This window comes from Aythya ferina (assembly GCF_964211825.1).
Source record: "Aythya ferina genome assembly, chromosome: 3".
NCBI classification, from domain to species: Eukaryota; Metazoa; Chordata; class Aves; order Anseriformes; family Anatidae; genus Aythya; species Aythya ferina.
The window spans coordinates 3937638-3960467 of NC_140298.1; the positions used below are offsets into that span (position 1 = coordinate 3937638).

Below are 22830 nucleotides of genomic sequence, written 5' to 3' on the forward strand. Positions count from 1 at the left end.
TCTGAGATGGAGTCATGCTATTGACTCTCAAGCAATCCTCTTTGCTTCTTATAACAAAAAGGATGCCCACAGAAATAATTGATACCACATTCTACTCTCTAGTAAATCGTCCCTTAGTGGATTGTGAAAAGAGGTTTTTGATTTAGACTTAAGAATAACAAAAGTTGGGTATATTTTTCACTGATGACCCCCATATGACATGTCCATAACCCCTTTCACAACAGGAATGTTGGCCTAAAGGCATTTTAGCAGCTAAAATGAGTGACTAGAGGCTTTCCAGGTTTTGTTATATATATTCCATATATAAGTGATGCCTTCATACAGGAAAGCCATTTCTTTCTATAGAACAACTCGCTGCAGCCCTGATGCGGCCAAGAGCCGACACTCTCCTGGCTGGTATCAGGCAGCCATCGGTGCTTAGCACCTCATAAAGGCAATCAGCAACTTGCAGATTCATTACGGTTTTGCACGCTGGAAATGGGCTGAAGCCGTGTGGGGCATTTGCTTTCCTACATGAAACAAGCCAGGCGAGTCCGGCACCGGCTCCAGGGCTGAGGCCCTGAGATCAAGAACGGCGTTAACCTGTTTCCCAGCCCCAAAACACCCTGACTTTGGGCAGAGAGCCCCTGCCAGTCCCTGGCCGCTGGCACTGAGCTGAGCCCACCCGCTTTTCCTACTGGAAAAAAGGTGCCGGTCTGTAGGATGGCTTCAACGCCCAGGAAGGTGGCACTCCCCTAACTCCTCTTGCTTAATGTGCAAGAGAGAAGTAGGCAGTGGTGGTGCTTTGTTCCAGGCTCCTTGCTGTGACTATGAAATGACCAGCGCTAATAATGAATGCGGGCGCATGAAGTTAGTGATCCTGTACACCAAGGGGAAGCCTGCCTGGTCCACTCATTTGTGTTCAGCTCTCTGGTTCTGGCACTGGGAAAATGTAAAGTTGGTTAGCACACAGATGAGATGTAGAAATAGGGATGCATCCGGGATTAGGACCTCAGCCCTCCCATGCATGACAAGAATCAAAAAGGAAAGCCTACCCTGCCGCCTCCTTGCTTCCACACGCTGGCACCTCTTGTTCCTCAGAGCACTGAAAAAAGTAAGTTCTCACCAACTTTGGCAAACCAATGCCAATTAATCAAAGATGGCTGTTTCCTCTGGAAATCTGCACCATTGCTCCCAGGTGATGCAAGTGCAGAGCTAAACTGGGGGCAGATAATAATAAATGCGAGAAACCTGCAGTTACCACTCACACTAATGGGAATTACACAGGTGGATGGGGGAAGAGTCCCCTCGTGGGGCTGCATCACATAGCCCTGACCTCCGCCCACAAGCCTGCACTCCAGCTCAGCTGCATATAGTTCTGTAATCTATTTGCCACGTTAAATATTTCAAATTTTAAAATGTCAGGGTCAGAGCCAAAACAAAGCATTATAAGGGATAAGATTTTAATTCATCCAGTCCTGCGGGAGACATGGGGAAGGAGGAGAAATTCATGCCAATTATTTTGCGTTTTGGGAGAGTTATTTGACTGTAGGGCCAACCCCTACCAGAGCAGTTTTCTGCGAGTTTTGTTTTGTTTGTTTGTTCCTCTTCTCCCAGTACTCAAATTATCTCCAGGTCCTTAGATCCATTAGACTAATTAATATTAAGAACATATGCATATGCAAATGAGGCCATGGTGCCCATATATTTCACTTTACATGACAGCTTGAAGTGTAGTTGTGTGAGTCAATCAAATGCTATAAATTTGCCATGCACAAGAGATCATTAATATTAATTGGGGCATGGGCACTGTGCAGTAGCCCATGCCACCATTAGAAATGGACCCCTCGCTTTAATTGTTCAGCAGATCCTTTTTTTTTTTTTTTTTTTTTTTTAAATCAACGCCTATGTCCTGATTAAAATATGTATTTTTTTTCCCAGGTAGTCTTCAGAACAGTATCCGAATTGTATTAAAAAATACAGAGCAGACCTTTTCTAAGACAGATGGCACACAATGAGGTTAAAAAAAGTATCTTGAGATCCAACCAGCAAGAACAAAAAAAAAAATTGCTTGCATTGTTGTTTTCATTATCTTGCTTCTGTCATTTCATGAGCTTTGTATCTTGCAAGGAAAGAAAGAAGGGAGAAAAACTGTGAAATTAATCTTTTGTGCATGGCCTGATAAAGAAGAGACATGCTCAGACAAAAGATAGACTGAGAGAAGGTACCGTGATTGATGACTAAAGTAAAGGTGTCAGAAGAGTATTATGTAAATTACTGGAGGCACAGACCATTTCAGAGAGAATGAGAGGGAGAGGGGAAGCCAGAGAGAGAGAAAAAAAGGACTGCAGAGTCGATGTCACCAAGACACTGGTCCCCAAGCGCCAATTTCTTGCCATCTTTCATCTGCTCAGACAAGCTCACCTCACTTTCTATTTGGTTTGCACAATGTAACAAAGGAGGAAAAAACTGTCAACATTAGCATGAATACAGCCCAAAAGCGGGGTTCGAGCTCACAGCGTCTGAAGTGAATCGGTGAGACGGGAACTTTAAGAAAGGCAGCCTCAGCGCTCCTACGTGTGTCAGCAGCAGCAGTGGCTGGGAGCCGATTTGCTCTCTATTTTGGATTCAGATAAACAGGGCCAGGGTCTTTCTCTGTGCTTAACACCCAGCTTTATATCTCTCCGCCTCTGCACGCCCTGGCACCCCGACGCAGGCACAGCCCGCGTGGACCTGCCAGCAGCCACCCACACGGCTCTTCTGCCCGGGCACCCTTTTAACCATACCCACGCACGCACCCGCAGCTGGACAGAAAGAGCAGGGACAGCCACAGAGCTGACACCCACCAACCTCTGCCCAGAAAACCCACACACGATGGCCCCGGCACAGCCCGTCTCTGCCGCTCTGCTCCCTTCTGCGCTCCAAGGGCTGTGCAGAGCTGAGCTTGTCCTGGCTCCGTGGCAGCCACCAACTTCCAGGAGTCGATGCAAGCACGCTCCCAAAGGATTTATACCAGGAGAAGATAGGTTTGGTGTCCCATGCCACTGGTTTGCACATCCCAAGAGGATGATGTAGTTAATTAACGGCAGGAAAAAAGATACCTATTTTTGTAAATTCACCTTTCTCAAAACAAAAAAAATAAATGTGAAAAACAGAGAGGGCTTTCAGGAAGCTTTCCCTTTGTTCCTGACTATATGAATAATCTGGTTTCTGCTTTAAAACCAATTATTACATATCGTCTTTTGAATTTCACCTCTGCCGTATCTTTGCCTCAATTTAATTTGATCTCTGGCTTTTATTCAATAACTTCATTTTCCAAGGAAAAAAAAAGAACTACAGATGGACACCTGGTAAGAAGTGAAAGAAGCATTCAAGGGGAAGAAAATACCAAACTGGTGTTTTGGTAGTAGGGCACTGATGAAGTGCCCTATTCCACCCTACACGTACTCATGAGACGCTGGGCTGAAGGTACAGGATGTGCTCTACACACCAACTAAATGCCCTGATAGCCACCCCATAGGGTGGATCCCTGTGTTTAAGGTAGAAAGACGAGAGAGCTGGGAGCCGAGCAGCCAGCCCACGCTCACCTCCCCTATCCATCTCCCCTGGCAGCTCAGCAAGAGCCCTCAGCCAGACCCTGCCCACAGACCAAACGCCGTGTGCAGGATTGGGGTGAGGATGGCAAACCCGGCACAGCTCCTGGCAGGAATCGCTTTGGTAGGGAGCACAAGTGTGCAAATGAAGCTGCTTTCCAACTTCCTTCCTTCTGATTCAATCAGCTATCACATGGCTTTCATTTCGAGTGTTGAGAGACATTATAATGAGATTTAATAACAAATTGTTTCAATTTTGTGTCCCCTATAAGTTCTGTTGGCCAGGCAAGATAGTCCATGGAAAAAAAACATTTGTTTCTTCTCACAGTTTTTTTTTTTTTCCTTTTTTGACTCTTTTTGCACCATGAGTGCAACAGTTGGAAAAAAAAATTAAAATCCAAAAGAGGCAGCTATTTCTATAGCATCAATTTGTCCCTTAAAGAATGAAATGATAAAATGAGTGGGGAAAAAAAAAAACTTAGATGTCCTGGGCACCAAGTTCTGTGCAAATCAGTTTTTAAAGTATCAGTGAATTCACATTTTAAAGAATACTTTAGTTTGCAAGATTGAAATTCTTTTTAAGAAGAAACTCTCAAAGGAAGTTGTCATTTTAGGCTGCACAAACCCAAACCCTTCCAAAATCAGGTGCTTAGAAAAAAAATTGAAGCACTTTAATAATTTAAATTGCTCCCCTTTGCACATGCCCAGAACCCAAATCCCTTTTCTAACTGAAGTGCTTATATAAAAATTTGACAGCTCTTATAATTTTAAATTGCTCTACACTGAGTATGCCCAGAACCTTGATCACTTCCAAATTCAAGGGCTTATAAAAATTTGAAGCACTCCAATAATTTTAAATTGCAATGCACAGTGCAGAGTGATTTAAAATTATTGGACTGCTTCAATTTTTTTAAAAGGTCTTCAATTTGGAAGCGAGTCAAGCAGCATTCTAATACAGTAGTTTAAGACATACTGTACTGATCTAAAATTTAACATCTAAAAATAATGAAAATTAAACCGAATACACTGTTTAAAAAGTGCGGAAGGTTTTCCCAAACACACCTAGGAAATACGGAAATCCACAACTTCGGACTCTTTGGTCTTGCCTCTCAAATGAGCCAAGAGTGAAGAGTTAAGAGGAGACGCTCAAGACAAAACCTCGGATGTAAGGTGAGCTGCAACCCACGGGCTGGGCACCCTGAAAGCCCTGCTAGAAGCCCCCAGGGACAGACGGGAACAGGAAGGGTAGGTGCTTACACTGCGAGAACCCCAGTGATGGCAGGCTGCCACACAACAGCAAGTCTGGCAGCTGTCCCTGCAGCCGTGGGGAGAATTTGCCCCTGCGAACCATTTCCTTCGGGTTGGAGAGGTGCACGGGGGGCGGGAGCTGACACCCCAGGTCGGGGACAGGCATGGCAAAGAGTAGTCGGGGCCCTGTGGTCCCCGGAGTGACGGAGGGGTTTAGACTATTTGCAGATCTGCTGCTTATAGACCAGCGATTTTTTGGATGGTGTTTCTGTTTCCTCTCAAACCATATGCTTTCCAGTGAGGATGCACAGCAAGTGTCCCATGCATGGTTCAAAGCACTGACTCCCCACTGCTTTGCTTCATGAAGAGTGGAAATACATAATTTCCACTAGGTTTAGTGTTAGACACTGGCTCTGTGTGTAAGTCTTTTTGGCAGCTATTTGTTTCCCTTTCAAATCTTGCCCTTTTTTGGAGGTGATTTATATTAATAAACTGTTTCGGATCAGAATTGGCATGATATGTAAAATCCATGCCTGTTTGGTATTTCTGTTGTGTATGCTTAATTTGAATGGTGGGAGCGAAGAAGACAACTCTGTTTAGTTAGCTGGAAGTCTTTTTTTGTTCCAGACATGCAAGTCTCTTCTCAGGAGTCAACTCTAACTATTATAGAGTTTCTTCAAAAAAATCAGTTTTGACATCCTGAAGATAGGGAACGAAAAGAGATTTGAAGTCACCACATTTTCCATGCATTCATGAACATCTGCAATGTAAAATGGTTTCACAACAGGGGCTAGGCTCTATTTCATCTTGTAACAAGTTGGGAATCTTGTCTATTTGCAGCTTATTCAGTCTGTTTGATACCAGGGACACCGAGTCTTCGGCTGCAAGCATCATTTTGTAGCTGGGGTCTTGTGGCCTTCTCTGTTGTCTTTTGTTTCTTGTTAAGTTAGAACTCACAGGAGATGACAGAAAGAGTCCTTATGCCTAGCTCCAGGGTAATAAGGGAGACTTGTTAAATTTTGATTATTATCTATTCAAAATGAGCATCCTCGGACAAAGAGAGAGATGGCACCTAGGGCAGTGCGGTTTCTAATGTGAATTTCCAGATGAGAGAAACTGTTGAAGTATGGATTAGCTGGAGTGAGCTGAACAGGCAGGGGAAGCTTGGGCAGAAAAGGCAAACAGATGTTTTCAGAACGGAGGGGTCCCTTTTAATGCTGACACTAGCTCAAGAAGGAAAATGACTCTGTGAGGGGGCGGGGAAAGGCCCTAGGAGTGGGAGGCGAAACCAGTTTAGGAGCACTCCTAAACAGGAGGGATGCTCCCGGGTCCATGGGATGAGGGAGGTCAACAGGAGTCCTGGAAGGCAGTAGCAGATAGCACTTTGCTCAGGCTGCCAGAAGCTTTGCAGCTGGCAGGCAGGACGTGGCAGAGCAGCGCACAAGTGGTAGGGCTGGGGATTTCCACCTGAGCCACACTGCTCGTTCATCTGCATCCAGCCACGTGATCTCTTCTGTGATCGAACAGTGCTCCATTAAACAAACTTTGCAACTTTTCCTTTCATGTTCACAAAGCCTTCTTCTCATTTTTACTTGCGTCTCTCTGGTCAGAATAATTGGTTCTACAGAGCAGGGTCAGGGCTAGAAGTTCCCATCACAGCAGGATAAAGATAAATGGTGTCCACCTACGGTCCTACATGATGAACTTGCACTTCTACGCAATAGATTCATGATTTATCACATAAAAAGTATCTGCTTTGGAAAAAAAATGGTGCAAAGAGGTTTTATTCAATAGGCTGTAATGGTGAGCTGTTATGGTCTATCAGGTGGATAATGTGCATCTTAAAATACTGTGTAAATACATATTTCTATAATAGCCTGTTACATTTCCAAAGGAGCCATTGCAGCCTGCATTTGAAGTGAGAAGGAGCTCATAGGAGACAGGCTCTAGCACTTTTTCCCTCAGCAGGAGGTGGGCAATGACAATTTCTCCTAAATTAGAGAGGAAAAATATTATTTTCTGATTCACATGAACAATAAAAAACAATGGAAAGCAGCAGCTCAGAGGACGTTGACTGGAAGGAAGGAAGGTAAGTGTTAACGTGATGAGAGCGCCAAGAGAGCTTTGCTCTCTGCTACAGTCAACATATTTCCTTGCACCCCAGCTGAGATGGCAGCATTACATGAATGTTCTCCATATTTTCTTCCCAAGAGCTGATAGAATTATTTGTTGTGAATAACATTCATAGGAGCTTTCATCCCCAAAATGCCTATGTATGAGAGCAGCTAGACACCTGAGAGTAGTGGGGTTTTTTGTTTGTTTGTTTTTAATGCACCAACATATCCTGAAGTACTACAGATATATTCATTACTGAAAAGTAATTATTAACATGAAGCCAAATTAGACAGATTTACTTGATTGCAAACGGCTGCATCAGATTATCGGCCGCTGGTTAACGTGTGACTTGTAATCCAAGTCAGATGGATAGTCTTGGTTTCAGCTCCTTGACAAATGGGAGTTTCACAGCAATGGATAAAAGTCCAAAACTGAAATAATGCACACTGAAAGTGGGATGGAATTCCTGGAATTTGCAAAATTTCTCCCCACTGACTGAACAGAAACAAGCCAGGGCTACCACGGCCACATAAACAAAAGCAAGATGGATCAGATGTTTCTGTTTAAAAAAGGCAAATGACTTTTAACTCGATTCATGAATCCCTCTTCCTACCGTACATGTAGAAGACTAAAAGACGCCACACAGTTTTTTTCTGAAGACCTGCAGTCCTGCAGGCAATGGCATGAACTCACGTGCAACATCGGCTCGTACTCTTCCCTTCCTCTGCGAACCACCGTGTGTGCCACACCTCTGCAGCGGGCTGAGAAGCAGCTCTGAACACGAAGAAACAAAGACCAAGCACCAAACCGCATACTTCACCTCTCTGCCTATTTGCCCATATTTTGGTATTTACACTCGGTGCCATCCCTCTCACACAGTACATATATAATCCTTTATTGTAGCGCTGGAAAGGGATTCTCTATTATTTGCAATTATTTCCTAATTTGGCCAATATGAGAGGTTATTGCTGCTGAAAAGAATGAATAAAAGCATATCTGAGACAAAAAACTGCTAGTAGTAAAGTTTAAAAAGAGCACAGATGAAGATTAATAACCTCAGAACTCAGGGCCTGGAGTACTTAAAACAAGTAAAAAGATATTATGGAGCAGGAGAATGGAGCCAAAAGGAACTTTTGTTATGACACCCAAAGCCACATGCAACTTCTCAGGTCATGCAGAGCTAACTCTGCGAGCATTCCCAGTGAACCTGCCCTGATGTCAAGGAAATGGGGCTGATTTATAACTCCTTTTTTCCTGCAAAGCTTCAGGTGAATGTGTTTTCTGAGAAAGGAAAGGAAAGGAAAGGAAAGGAAAGGAAAGGAAAGGAAAGGAAAGGAAAGGAAAGGAAAGGAAAGGAAAGGAAAGGAAAGGAAAGGAAAGGAAAGGAAAGGAAAGGAAAGGAAAGGAAAGGAAAGGAAAGGAAAGGAAAGGAAAGGAAAGGAAAGGAAAGGAAAGGAAAGGAAAGGAAAGGAAAGGAAAGGAAAGGAAAGGAAAGGAAAGGAAAGGAAAGGAAAGGAAAGAGGTTTTGCCATTTAAGGTGGAAGAAAGCAGTCTGGATGCAGACTGCTTTCAGGGTGAAGAGAGGACCATGAAGTCAATGGGAGTGTTTCACTTGAGTTCAGTGGCTCTTGCTCATGTCCTAAGCAGGTGAAGAGCAGCCACACCACCGAACCAAACGTGGCTGTCCTTCTGAAGAAATAAGGACAGCTGACACGTGGATAGGAAGGCCATGCTCACAGAAACATGAGGCCTGCCTGTGACTGCTGATACCTGTAACCATCACATTTTGCTGTGTGCCAGGAGAAGTAAAGTGGACGTTCTGCAAGTGGCCAGCAGATGTGTGCAGAGCTACCGTACACGCTGACATGAATACAGGAAGGGGCACAAACTTCTCAATTGTGGATACACTGCTTGTAAAAGGGGCAGGCACAAATATTTGCACCCACTGGAGCGGCTGCCGATACTGCAGAATAAAGCAAATAGGGCTCAGAAGAACTGAGTTAATAAAGGCAACGGAGAGATGATTAAAAATACTTTGCTAAGGAGAAAACAGTTTTAGTCACAAGCATACTGAGATGTCACCATTTAATAAAATGACAAAAACTATCTATCACATATGCATGAACACAGAACAATATAAAGAGGTTAACAGAAATTGATGGCATCCCAGCTTTAATTTTACACTGAATCGGAGTCTTTGGTGATTGAAATAGACAAAGATGTATAGGGTTATCTTGTTGAAGAGGCTTTGCTAATTACTGGCACTTGTCATTTCTCCATAGCTTTATCTAAGTCAGGAAGGCTAACTAGCTCTTTCTCCCCAGTGTGCATTGTTTGTTCAGTAGGCTTTGTGCTGAGAAAGCCTTTTTCATAACTGCACCTCATTATTAACGGGTTCATAAATAAATGAGTCCTAATATTTTCCTCGGTTAGCATTTATGATAGGGACATTTGGACTACAAAAGATTACACTTGTCTTTAATAAAAATAGGCATTTATACATGAAGCCTATTACGGTCCTTGTTACACTGAAGAGGAGGAGGAGGAGGCAGAAAAGGGGAGGAGCAGGATTATAAAAACAGGCTTTATAGCACTATCATATTTTTCATGTGATTTTAGTAGCTATTTATTATCTTACATTAGCTAATTATGGCTCTAACCTGAAATGGATTTCTGGATTACATACTCTATCCTCCCTATCCTGCAGTTTACCATATTGTGCGCTCTTAAACCAATTTAGCAAACACTACAAACCAGGCAAATACCTTCAGACCTGAAAAATAAGTGAGGCAAAAGACTGAGCCTACCCTGATCATGAAGCTGATCCTCAGGTGCAGCTGTGTCCTCTGCCAGGTTTGACAGACTTTGTTTCTGGAGCTGCAGCTCAGCTCACTACAGAGATCGGGGTCAAAAAGCTGGGAATTAGCTGCAAGGCTGGGGAGAGTTGCATTTGAGGGGGTCAAGGCAGCTGTAAGGCTACATGAAGATGCCTGAGCAATCTTGAGGAGCACAAGATCTCTTCCTTTGTGTGCTATCCCTCCCTCTCCTCATCTCTCGTCCACCTCCCTTCCCATGGGATCATCCCAAACACACCTGTCTCCAAGCCAGGAGGACAAGTGACAAGAGGGAAGAAGTTTGTTCTCCCCGCTCTTCTTTTTGCACGAGGGACATGCTGGCAGGCACACAGCTGAATCTCCCACATCCCAGGCCATTCTTTTAGCTGTAACATCACCTTCTCATTTTGCTTTCAAGGGATGGGAATGGTGCCTCCTGCACAGCCCACCAGTGCCTGCTGCAAGCCAGTGCTGCACACCGAAACACAAGTGGATGAAGCCTGAAGAGCAAGCAAATATTTGCTAAGAAACTATTAAGTGGGACACACTTTGTAACTCCTCATGGCCAAATCTGAGTCCTCCCTCCCAATGCAAATGCCAAAATGTTGCCAGTTCCCCATGTTTTTTCCAAGGGTCTCTGCCATGACTGAGCTCCCTATTAAACCTGAGAAGTTTTTCACCAGTGTTACAAAAAAACTTAAAATAATTACGTCAATTCTGTTCAGAAGAAAGGACATCCACCACATTGTCAGACAGGTTTAGAGCATTTCAGGACTCAAACAATGTTCTTTCTTTTATAGTTACTGTAATGCACCTTTTGTCAGCTATTTATAAAACGCTCTGTTGTCTTCTTTAAAATTAATCTTTTCAAAAATAACTTCAGAGCAAACAAACTGTAATGGACGATTCAAGACATCAGAAATGCATCTGCCTGAGACCACAAAAATTTCTGTCTTTCTCTTAGGAAGTAATACTCTGAAAGCAAATACATTTGAAAGCTTGTGCTGCAGTATAATAAAGAGTCAACTCATTTGGCTTGGTGAGACAAGTTTGAAGACCCTAAAGCATTTATAACATTTGGTTTTGTTTTTCCAATTTCCAATTAGGTGTGGCTTTCACTTTTTTCTTTCCTTTTTTTTTTTTTTTTTTTTTTTGTTTCACCTGATGCTAAAGTCATTTAAATCAAAAAATCAGTTAAATATATCTGGCACAGTTTTTTTCTAAAACCAAAGTGAAATACACAAAACCAATTTAATCACCAGAGTACCACTTCCTTCAGGATGTCAGTAATTCTCAAAATTGCTTTAGATATTTGCTAGATATCAGAAATGGGTAATGCAGCATTTTAAGTGGCAGAAATGCATTAGTACTATGTAAGTACATGATCCTTAATGTACTAATCTCAGCAATATGTGTAATGAGAACTTTCAGTAACACTTTATTTTAAGTGTCCTCTGAGAAATGCTAATTTACAATGAAACACCTATGGAAGTACATGTGACATCTACATGAATACCAAATGAATTCATTTTGATCAATGCTATTACAATGAATATGATATGAATTCACAATGATAGGGCGTTTAAAGAATTACCACATATTCCTTTAATATTACATATGTTTTGAAGATTAGTGTATGTTAAAAAGCACATTACAAGTTCATTAGGAGGTATATATGTTACGATGTGCAATAGATATGCTGTAGCACTGTTTAAGGCACATTTGCATCATGTAAAACACTAACAAAAAATACCTGTTAGTAGTGGACTGGATTCTTGTTTCAGTTCCAGTAATGGGATCTGCTGGGTTCAGTGAATTCCTGGGCTTGCATTTGAGGGTGGAATCTGGAATAATGGTCTGGACTTTGTACTCACTGCTCATCCAGCCATGAAATTACTCACCCACCCAAAAATGTTAGTACAATCTAGTGTAGAGTATTTTCATACTCAAAAGTAATGTGCCTTGGGCATTAAACAAAACTAACTGATGGGCCCTTTTAAAACCTGGCCATTATTGTCAGGAAAGGAACCACAGGAACTTGAGGATTTTGTAAAGATGACTCAGCTTGAGTGCAAGAGCAGGGTCTGAACTTTCAAAAATCTGAGCCCCACTGCCATCCTCTCTAGCTGAGAAGCCTTACAGGATGCAGAGCAAACGTTCTGAAAACCCTGAGAAGTTAACTTGAAGAACATGGGAAACAAATATGGTCAGCAGATATTCACAAAATAAAACGTGATGACCTCTGCAGGTGTGCTGCTACCTCTCCCATGCGTGCTGGTTGCCATTCCTTTCACATCTGTGACAATCCAGGGTAGGTTCTGGCCACAGGACAAATATGTTCCTCATGGACCACAGCTCTCTAGGCAGAAGGGAAGAGTGGTCCACAAACAAGCCTAGAACCAGCTGCAAGTTGATCTGCAAACTGTCTCTGTTCTGTGGCAGAGGCCATAGCCAGGTACAGCTGCATGGAAATGGTCAGTGTCAGAGGAACAAGTAAAGGGGAGCAAACAGCAAGGCAACAGGAGAGCTGTAATAGAGCTTTACGTGCCTTGGAAACCATGACAAGGAATAATGGCCCAGACCTCAGCAACAAATGCTCATAAAAAGCAATGACCCTGATGTACTTGTTCTACTTTTATTTCACTTGAAGACCCTCACACAAACATTTTATATAGATATGTATGTATATGTATATGGCTATGGTGTCCTTCTCTAAATGCGACTGTGTTTACTAAAGGTCAGTAGCAGTCCCAACGCCATCATTTCCCCTAAAGCATTAGACCATTTTCTATCATTGCACACCAACCTTGGCTGTGTTTATGTGGGATCGTTTCCTTTTACATCTGGCGGGAACCGTAGTTAGTGGTAGATGCCAATAAGCAATTGCACTAATCAAGGTGCAACACCTGCCAGAGCAGAGGCTGAACCAGCAGTATGTGTTGGCTGAGCGCTGAAAGATCGTGCTAATTGCCAGTGGCTGGCCTTTGGCTGGTCTACCAGGCGTCAGGAGCTTTCAGCAGCGAGTCTCGTGGCTTGGAAAGGATAGAGGAATCTTCTTACGGTGCTGAGTTCCCTCCTCACACAGCACCAAGTGTCTCCTGGGAGATGCGACCTGCACTTCCCAGCACATCCCCTCACTGGCAGACCCATGGCACGAGCTGCGAGGTTGCCGCCCAGCAGAAAGGACTGCCTGTCATCCACAAGTCCATTGAAGTGCCCTGAGCTCTCTGCATCACCACAGAATTACCAGAATTACCAAAAGCAGTTGCAGTTAAGGGTGCATGTGTCTATAGAGAGGAACATATATACTTACACAAGCACATGAAATTACTCACATCAGGCTTGTCATCTTCCCCTGTTAAAGCATCACAGGAGGGGCTGCCGATTTGACCAACAATTACAAGTTTAATGAAAGCGTGAAAGAGATCCTGAACTATTGCATCTGTGATGGCGTGAGCGCACTGCTGCACAGCACTTCACTTGTCATGAGAAAAGGAATTGCTGAAATTGTTTGATGTTTACATTTAACTCGTTCTTTTAATATAGACAGGAAAACAGAGGCCATGTCTCAGAAGAGTGGTAAAAGAAAACACAGCATTTCATCTGTCAGTTGCTAGGATAAATAACCCAAATAAGAAATAAACTTCAGATAAAAAGTTTAAAATGCGATTTAGAATAATAACGCCATTAATACTGATCCTCACGCTATGTTTGCCCATCTGGGCCTCTTGACTTTTGGTATAAAGTTGGCGCTATAAGATATACATAATATTCACATTTTGCTTAATCATCAGAAGTCTGGAATTCAGATACAAAAAAAAATAAAAAGGTGAAAAATTGTAAAATTTTGTCAGAAAATTGCCTCAGAATGAAATTCTGCCCTTTTCTTCTACTCCAAGGAGTCATTACCATCTGACAGCTGTTTAGTGGCATATGTGTGTTGGTGGTACCAGTCCAATTCCTAGTGGGCAGGTGTCTGCATCACAAAAGCCACCATCACAATTGGCACTAATTGGCACCCTTGCTGGCAGCCTCAGTACAGAAAATAAGGATTAGATGGCACAGAGATCAAATTATGCTGTCACCACAAAGGTGATCCCCCTTTAGGTCAGAAAGGCCTGTTGGCAGGACAGTTCGGGGAAGTTTGCACTTCCCAGGCTCTTGTTTTGCCGGAGAGACGTGAAATGTCGGGTGTCTGACGCTGGCAGCAAGGCACATTTCACATGTGCTTTCACTTCACATTTTCAGCTGAATTTCAAAAAGAAAAAGAAATACACCACCCAAACTCAACACTCAAACAACAAACCAGAAAATTCCCTCTTAATTTGGACAGTTTCTGATCCATACAAACTTGCTGTTTTATGCAGATAGTCACCATATTGCTCTGCTGTGGTATCAGTATAGTTACTATATTAGATGTCTTTCTTTGTATGTTTTTCTTTTTTCTTTTTTTTTTTTCCTTTTTTTTTTTTTTTTCCAGAACAACATGCAAATTCTGTGATTTTTCTAAGTATAGGGTGCAAAATACCCTGGAAAGTAGGGGGGAGGGGGCATGTCTTACCGCTCAGCAAGCTTTATGAGGATATTCTCTTAGTTATTGAGATGAGTTGAATAATTCTCCACTAATTTATACACCAGTGAAACTGGCCTGTTGGCAAGTCCACAATTAATGCGAATGCCAAGTGGGATTGCAGCTTTGTTTCATCTAGGAAAACACTTAGCTGAACAGCAGCTTTCCCAGCTGAAAATGTGTGTCTGTCTTTAAACTTGCAACAGAAGCTGGCATTTCTTCGTTTCCATTCACTCTATCATTATGATGCATTATACAATGTAATGATGTAATACGCTGGAAAGCTGAAACGCTAGCTCTTTGCCAAAAATAATAATACAAAAAGTGTACAATTATTTTCATCTATGAAAGCCACTCTCACCGCCATCTCCAGCTCCCCAGTCAAAGAGAAAGCTTCCCTAATAGCAGATCATCTCTTTCTGCTTGCGAATCGAACGTGAATGTGGAAGGGGGGGATGCCAGCTCATCCATGCTGAGTTACAACTTTCAGGAGATGTAAACATATTTACCACTTCAGCGTGGCGGCTCAGCGCCGCACGTCCCTCATGCTTCTTTTTAACAGCATCCCTCCCCAGGCGACGAGCCCCTTACCTGCAGGACGCAGCGTTTCACTCTGCCAGCGGCTGCACTGGGGCCGAGCAGGAAGGGATTACTCCAGGCAAAAAGAGACCAGGACGTGGACCTTGCTTAGAGGATCAAAATGCCAGGAATTTTTCAGGCCTGGCCTTACCTCTCCTTAATCACCCAAGTCATGAAAATATCGAGCTCATGAATGCACTTATACAGATGCTGCAGGTTCAGGCGTCAGACAGGGAACCTGAAGTGGCTGCAGGGGATGTAAAATTGCCCTGACCATAGAAAAGGCGGTGCGAGAGCAGGAAGAAAATACAGATTGCTTTAGGTTAAGTGTCCGCTTCGCTGCTTTATCTCCCATTGACTTACGTGGAGTTCATACAGCGCCAGCACACCTCCATATGCAAAGCCATGAAATCAATACCCTCTAGCCAGCAAGGCTCTCCCAGGGTAGGACTGCTAATACCCAGCCAGGAAAGCTGCTGAGCATCGTATCATGTGATGGGGCCACGCAAGAGCATGGAAGCATCCCCTTCTCCTCCAACCAACCAAAGATGCCTGGGCTCCTGCAGAGCTGCAACACCCATAGGGTGAAGGGCATGCCTGTGGGACAACACGCACTGTCCTTTAGTAGCAATTTGTTTTCAGAAGGACATAAAGGAGGAGGATAGCTCCAATGCAGCGCCTTGACCAGTGTCTGCATCCCACACCATCATGCAGAAGAAGCAGCAAGTGCATCTGTGCCCAAAATACATCAAGATGATGCATAATACATCTGTATGTGTTCCTCTACCATGGGTGCTCAGAGAAAGGGTAGCTCTATGGCAAAGGGTGCGATGGGCAGATGATGAAGGTGAGGATACAAAAAGGAGTTTCATAACAAACTGTGGTGGTTTTACTCATAAACCCACTACACAAACTCAGCCACCAAAGCATTTCATGTCTTGGTCACTGTAAGTTAGCTCCCAGAACAGGGATTACTGCCGATGGCAAAAGCCACTGCCGGTGGTGCAAGAGCAAAGCCAAACCCCACCAAAGCTCCTGTCCACTCCAAGGAGCTAAATATAGTCCTTTAGGAGGAAAACTAAAAACCGGCTCAAAAGAAATGTGACAGGGAGCAGCACACTACTGAGCAGTGGGGTTGGGGTGCGGGAGGCACATGCCATGCATCAAGCAGGCGCAGGTCTGCCGGGCGGAGAAAACTCTGCTCCTCCAGTGATATACAATTGCACAGTAAGTGTATCTTAATAATACAATAAAGTGTTAGCTCTGATTAGAAGAGAAAGATGAATTCTTCTGCTAAACCAGGGTAACCCTAAAAGCGTGTTAACATGAAATACTAAATAAAATGCTACTCATCTATAATAAATCTTATTACACATTTTGGCAATTTTACTACTAACATACCGAAGGTTTCAAGCAATGTTTGAAAATAGAAATCTTAAATTGAATCATTGTTGCATGAATATATGCAAAATATTCATTTCTAGCACTGTGAGGGTTGAGTGCTTTTAAATTGGAGAAATCACTCATGACTTCACCTTTTCATGCAAGATAAAGTTGTATGTGGTAACATCATTACAATGTCATGAAAGGAGTGGAAATCATACAACAGTTCTGCCTAAAGCTAATATACAAAAAAGTACTTCTATATTTTTCAATATTGTTCAATATTTAAAGGTGCAGTACAAGGCTTTAAATATATAAAAAAAATCATTAGACTTCAGATGTCAGTGTGGCCTTCACTGAGTACTGAGACTAATAAAATCATTGATGAGATCTCTTTAATATTTAACAGAATTCATGTCTTAGGTACCAGCCTATTTTCAACTCCAGTCTCTGTGGAAGGAATTAAATATAGAAATTAAAAAAAAAAAAAAAAGCAAACGATTTATGTGGCGGTCATTATAGATTTTTTTTTAACTAGAGCACTAAAATTAAACTATTTACTCGATAATACTGTCATAACAACAGAGAAAACACCATGACATTTAAATAGTATTTCCTATAAATCCTTTAGCAGGAGATTACTTCAAAAGTACATAACACTTTTATACACATTAACAATCAGTAAATTCAATCAGTGAAAATGAACGAGCGTATTTCTCAAGGAGTTGCCGCACCATGAATTGCCAATATAGAGTGCGGGAGACTACTGGAATCTTAAAGGTGCTTTAAAAGACTGGGAAAGGAATAATTGGTGCTTATAGACTTCTTTGCCTTTTCTTCCCTGTGATTGAAAAAAAAAAAAAATTACACCTCAAAGTTCAGCCTCAGAAGTAGAAGTTACTCTAAAAAAAAAGTCCACCCCGTAATATAACTGTATTATCTTTTATAGCACAAATGTGAAGGAAAAAAAAAAAAAAAAAAAAAACACACAGGGTAAGGCAATTGTGTAATGTCAGGTGCAACTTCAGAGCCCGGTACACAGGGAATGGACAGGGAATGGACAGCTCCATCACTGCGAGGCTGTCCCTGCTCCGGTGCCTGGGCTCAAAGGGAGGCAAAGCGAAAACGTCTCTCCTCTGGATTTCAGACCTACCGAGGAAATACTCTCATTCATTAAAATTAAAACACCGACCCCTAAATTACCGCCCTGCTCCTGCGTATGAGATGCAAACCCGGGTGCTGCCTGCCGGCCGGGCTGTTGCTAGGTGACAGTGGCGCGGCACCGGCCGAGGCTGGAGGGCTGGGGGCCAGGCTGGGCAGAGGCTGCCCCATACAGCCCTGGGTCCCCAACCCTCTGGGTCTGTGCAGCCCCAGGACGTTGCCTGGGATGGGTGGCAATGGAGAGTTTGGCGAGATTTTGGCCACAGAAGGGTCAGGTTGGCCAGAAGGGTGCTGGCGTGGCACCTGTAGGGTTCAACGTGCTTCAGTGGTGATGCTAAAGCCAACAGGGGCATGAAACGTCAGCAGGGAACAAATAGAGGCTAACTGCAAAGCTATCGACAGAAGTGCTGTGGTGTGGGTGAACCTGCTAGCAGGGCAGATGCCCAAACCTGGCGCCCATGTCCTGTCCCTGAGGACTGACTGCTGCCAGACCCTGGCCAGTGCTGGGGTCCCCATGGCTGCTCAGCCTGTCCCTGCTTTAGAGGCTTGCAAGCCAGGCGGGGGTCCCCCTTGCACAGGTCCCGGGGTGCTGCTCCTGTCCTGTTGCCCCGCTGCCCACTGCTTCTCCACCTCCCCATGTCCCACTGTAGTGTGGAAAGTGAGGAACAGAGCCTTTTTACCAAAAAAACAGAGGAGGCCCCCAGCCTCCTCTACCTCTGGACAAGGCGCTGAGATGCCCTGACCATCACGGGGTTCATTTCTCCCATTGTGACCACTAATGGGAATCGGTGATACCCAAACCGTAAGCCCCATGAGAGCCCCAGGAGCTGGGCACAAATGAGAATTTCTCCTTTCCCTCGCTCGCACCGGCACAAACCCAGCCTTCTCCAGACCTCACCTCGCTGTGCCTTCCCCACGTTCATTTCCTTCAAAAATACACAGCGAGCTCACGTCAATGAAACAAACAATTTGGTGGTGATAATCCATAGATTATTGACAAGACGAATGAGATTCCTTGGGTCTAATGCTCTCTGCTACTCAAGGGCTAGCTAAGCTCTCTTTTTTCAAATATGTGGATTTTGAAATGATGGATCATAATAACAGAGCTGGTGCCTATGAATGGGGATTGCAAACACTTAATATTTCAATAGAAGTGTGTGCAACATGATCCAATCACTCTGAAAAATGTACAAAATGGAAATATATAAAGAAAGCAGCTGGCATGAAAGAGAATAAACAAAGAAATATTGATAAAACTCTGTGTGGATTAGGCAAAATATATTCATGCTGCATTTGAATAATCTCATATATATTTATGCATGTGTACATATATATTCAATATACAGGAAGATTTCTTACCTCATCATTCCCCCACTTTGAAGGACGGGGCTCTGAATTAGCACCATTCCCCTACAAATCGCGGAGCCCCGCTCCCCAGCTCCTGCAGGCGCTCGGGGAGCCTGCTCACCCGGGGCGATGCTGCGAGGAGATCGCCACCCCTGCCCCAATTCAGGGATGTGGAGAAGCACATGTTTCGTGTTCGACTCATGAGGGACCCCTTGAAAGATCCATCTTGTCATTCATTAGACTAATTTTTTGCATGCTTTTATATGGCACACCCCAGTGATTTCAGGATCAGGCCGGGAGAAATCATTTGCATCACGCTTACACTAGGGTATTTACTTCCCTGAGTCTCAGCAGTAAAAACAATCTGACCACTGAGAGCTGAAGAATAAGAATTAAGCAAATTTTAAGGATGAAAACGCACTGTCCCAGCGTGCAGCTCCCCTGTGGCCCAGCAGGGGTAACCTCTAGGAGCATGCACACGCATTGAATCCATGCCAGTGGCAAGGTATCACAAACTAGTTTAAGCCTCAAAGGAAAACAAGCAAACAAACAAACAAACAAACAGCTAAATCATTTTACAACTGTTGCAGGCTAAGAGGATGTACCCGAATGGCGACTACAGCTCAGATGATGGGTGGGAGCCTTTTATGCTGCAGTAACTTCCTAATGAATCTAAGCCCCAAATTATTCTGCTGTGTTAGGAAGGAAGCAGTGGTAACAACCTCCTCTCTTTCTTCATTATTTTCTGCTTGCTTGCTTTCCCTGTACTTTTACCACCAGATCATCACCAATTTCCACAAGGCCACCCTGAGTGATGAGGGAAACCAGAGCCCTGTCCCCTGGCTCTCCAGCGTCAGCCAGCAGCAATTTATTCCACTGGGGCTGCGCTGCGGGGTTTTCCCACTGTTTAATCTCGGCTGCCCAAAAAGCCACCTTCCTTCCCCCCAGCCACAGCAGCCTACCTACTGCTGAGATGTTCACCACAATGAGCTTTGCTGCTTCATTTCTGCCCATGTGACTGCTCCACAACCGGCACAACCTCAGTGATGATCTCCGCCGGCCGTGCCTGCCCGTGAACGAGAAGGAGCAGCCCGTAGCTGGAGCACCAGGCGCTCCCCGCAGCAGTGTCCCTTTTGTTGGCACAGTGTTTGTTAGCTGCCTGGTCTCCTGCACTGCTCACTGCTCTTCCCGGCTGCAATCAAAAGTTTTATTTTGGCTTTTTACACGCCTGGTTGGCTCCTCTCTTACTTTGTCAGCCTGTATCTGATCACGGTCCCAAATTCCAAATTGCGTGCTGCAGGCTGAATTTCCCCCAGATTTACATGCCACGACGATCAAAATCTGTTGCTTAATACAAGACCTCTGTAATGAGCCTGAGATATTCTACCGCATGCTGGATTTCTGACTCACATGATATGCAGTAACCCAATGAGACACACACGCACACCCGCACACACAGCAGAGCAGAGGTTTGAAACAGCAGCAGCTTTTCTCCTGGCACAGGGCAGGGGCACTTTGGTTTCTTGAACAGGTGGACTACCTGACAAGCAGCAGGTAGCCTTGCTTTTGACTACCACGTTTTAAATCAGGGCTGTTTGGCAATTCATTAGTGTCTGCTAACTGTTAAACACAGGAAAGTTCAAAAACATGCATATGTTTTCCTCCCTGCCTCCCAGGTGGTATCTGTTTCAAGCAGCAACCTTTTCACTCCCTGCATAAAGACTTGTAAACTTCCCGTGGCTACACCAGCGGTTCCTAACCAGGTGCCTGCGCTGGAGCCGCAGTCTCTGAAGAGCAGCAAACTCCATATGCTGATCCCCGGCTAAGTAGATGCCATTCGTTTCTCCTTGAAAGTTTATTGTCAGAATTACTGGAATGTACACAAATGTCTGTATTTGAAGGTGAAATTTGGTGGAAAAATAAAGATATAATAGGATCCTTTCTTATATAATTTCCCGGTGTGATGTCTGTCTAAAAAATGAAGTGAAATTATATGATGTCAAAAAATCATGTTTCAAAATGATTGACAACATGTGAGTGTTTTGCATTGTGAAATGAGGTGGAAAATTTTAATTGCATGATGGAAGGACATAATATTTATTAGAACCTTGTAACCACACTGGATTTCAGTGAGAGGACACAATTTAAAATTCTGTATTAATACTTCAGGCTAAATCTTAAATGAACACACAGAAGCAAAATTCCAACTTGGAACCTGTGAATAAGTTTTTAATCTCTAATAGTAAAATAGCATCTATAGGGTAGGCACATCACCATAGTGACAAAAAGGTTCCCTCGTACACGTCCTGCTCTTCTGATCTGAACAACACACAGCGCCACGCTCCCGGGTCACTGAAGAAATAGCTGCTCCGTGCACGCAGGGTTTTGGTAAAGGTCTAAGGAAGATCGGGGTAGGCTGAAATTCTTAGAAAGCCAAAACTATTTATAAACCCACTTCCATCCTTCCCAATGACAATAAAAGAAGGGTTTGCATCCTCACCCAGATGCAACCAACCCAGGTGCTTGCAGACAGATGGGAATAAATCCCAGAATCAAACCGTATTGGGGGAAATCCCAAGTAAGCAGCAACATGGTAGCAACAAGTTCAGGGAGAGTCCTGGCTGGCCCTGTATTAGTTTTACTATCGAGGTTGGCCACTGCAGCACCTGACAGCAGTAATTTTCAAGGAAAGTGGTCTAGAGAAGGAAAGAAAAGTGAGGTAACGTGAAAATGGAGGGAAAAGGAGTTATGTGTACATGGAGGTAACTTGAAGCGATCCATCTTCACTTTAAGACATGCCCTGAATATGCCTTATGCCAGTAAGGAGTCTAAAGGGGCCATCTATTTAAGGTTCTGCGGTATTAGTTATACTTCTCCCTTCCTCTTTCCTGGTGAGACAGGACCCTGAAGCACGGAGAAGTGGCAAGCGAGGCTACCCCTTGCCCAGCAGAAGCCCTGGGGGAGCTGAGCCCCTCGCTGAGTCCACCGACAGCACCGCAGGCCGAGGGGGAGTGCTGAGTGATGAAGCAGGTGAAGTCCATACCCTGCTGGAGTCGACTCCCCAGCTTGGCCAGGTCTCTGAACCAGCAGTGACAAGTCAAAACCCAAGCAATCCTCACATACCCAAGTGACATGCAAAGAAGAGAACAACATAATTCTCTGTGTAGGCAAAGTAGGTCACAATGAATATGGAAACAAAACTTTTTAACACTCTGTAGTGACTCCCACTTTACCAAGAAACAACTACATAACCAAAATAAAAGGCACACACAAGCCAAAAGTACATAAGGAAATTGTGAGAGAAATGAAACCAACTCTGAGACCTTTTCTGTTCATTGTAAGAGATGGGGGACTGTGTTATAAATGTCTGTGTAGAGCCAAAGAGAATGGTTAAAATTATACCCATCAAGCCTAAATGAGAAGTACAGAAAGCTACACAGGGAAAACAAAGAGGCCGGCTCCAAATTCTGCCAGTGGCTCAGTATACCAGTAATCCACAAGAAATTTGGCCTGGGACATAAATCACAGCACCGGAATCCTAAAGGGTCATTGAACAGGTCTGCAGCTAGTCAAGCAGAAGAGGTCAGAAATTAAAACGGTTAGCAATGAGTAATAAGAAACCTTAGATCCTTAAAGAATTGTTTGAAATATCTATTTGTGCTCCTCTCTGAGGAGGGGAGAGATTTTTCTCTTCTCTATCAAATTATCTCTGAGTACTGGGACCAATCTTCTTTTGCATATTCTCACCAGCTTTCAGAGGAGGTTGTATTTTACCTGCATGCATCCACTGAGCAAACCAGCAGGCAGAAAAGTTTTGCTCTAAGCCAACATATGTTCCTTGAGAGGGATTTACACAGTTTTGCATGAGAAACACTTGCACCTTCCTCCAGGCCAGGGCAGAAAGCAGTAAGAAATGGTTTAGCCCACTGACCACAGCGAGTAGAGAGCTTGACAGAACCACAAAACCCTGTGGCAGCCCATGAGAGATGTCCCCAGTCCTACCTGACACAGGCACAGAAAG

The 22830-nt window shown here is 43.8% G+C and overlaps 1 long non-coding RNA gene across 7 annotated transcripts in view; it reads right to left on the reverse strand.

Annotated features, from left to right (window-relative positions):
• Positions 1–22830, reverse strand: part of LOC311434341 — a 226897-nt gene that overhangs the window by 30724 nt on the left and 173343 nt on the right. For 4 of the 7 annotated variants that reach the window (XR_014691401.1, XR_014691403.1, XR_014691404.1 and 1 more), the window contains exon 1: positions 1035–1172. The exons of 2 other annotated variants lie outside the window; for them this stretch is intronic. This is a non-coding gene — a long non-coding RNA (uncharacterized lncRNA). Of the gene's footprint in view, positions 1–1034; positions 1173–16023; positions 16123–22830 lie in introns of those variants that run through there. One more of the 7 variants, XR_014691406.1, reaches the window with a different exon arrangement.